This window comes from Adiantum capillus-veneris, chromosome 15 (genome assembly GCF_014529385.1).
Source record: "Adiantum capillus-veneris isolate H3 chromosome 15, ASM1452938v2, whole genome shotgun sequence".
Lineage (NCBI taxonomy): Eukaryota > Viridiplantae > Streptophyta > Polypodiopsida > Polypodiales > Pteridaceae > Adiantum > Adiantum capillus-veneris.
Window position 1 is genome coordinate 355,249 of NC_140945.1, and position 1,230 is coordinate 356,478.

The following is a 1,230-nucleotide window of genomic DNA, read 5'->3' on the forward strand; positions in this document are numbered from 1 at the left end:
CGCCATGGCAAAACAAAACTGCAGTATCCAGCTGGGCTAATCTGGGTGTACTCCGACCACAGCATCAGCCGTGCCATCCTGGGCGTCATCTCACTCCTCGGCAACTGCCACATAATACCAACGCTAATAAGTAGAGAGACTTGAGAGAAACCATACCGAAGGTTTTGGACAAACATTATTTCCTATAGCAACCAGTTTAACCAGACAATCTTTCCTACATGTCAACATATGACGAGTTTCTTGGGGTTAAGCCCCGTGGTTTCAGTCCGTGTTTTCTTTTCATAAGGTAAATAATATATTCCTATGGTCTCGCATATGCAATGATGCATAACTTGAAACTGCAATACTAACCTGTACCATAGCTCCGATTGGTCCGATTGGTGGAGACATAGCATTTTCCGCAGGGATTCCACCGTTACTTGTACCAGCTTCATGATCATTAACGCCATGGATTCGAGCACGCTTTGGAGCCATTTTTTTGTACTACACTTATGTTATACACTTAGCACTTTAAATTGGTCAATTTCCCTAGTAATCTCCTTGTTTTCAAAGAGAGTCTGTAATTTGAACCCTCGCCAACTCGGATTCACACTTAGTGTTATTGTTCTACATCTAATTTCTATACATCAAATATTTACTAATCTTAATTAATCAAAAATTAAGTGTGCAAATTACGAGTGAAAGTTTAGGAATGCATTACTTTTATGCATGACATTTCTAATCCAATTCTAACTTCCATTCTATACTTCAACTAAATCAATTTTTAGTATTATTCAAAACTCTATTTAACCTAATTTATAATAACATTGGTGAATGAGAATTTCATCATGTATAATAAGAACATGATGAGTTCTCTTAGGTATTCACTTTCAATTAATTATACATAAGTTAATAGTGAAGATCTACTAACTACAGAGAGTAGGTATACTTAAAGAGATTAGAGTAAGAGAAAACATACACACACATCTTTTCTAAAGTTAATTGAATCTTACTATCCATTAGAAAGATTAGAGTAAAAGCGAACACACACACGTACTTTTCTAAAGCTAATTGAATCTCACCAATGTATTAGAGAGATTAGAGTAAAAGATAACACACACACACACACATATCCTTCTTAAGGCTAATTGAATCTTACTAATCTATTAGAAGATTAGAGTAATAGATAGCACACACACACACATAACTAATTGAATCTTACTAATCTATTAGAGAGATTAGAGTAAGAGA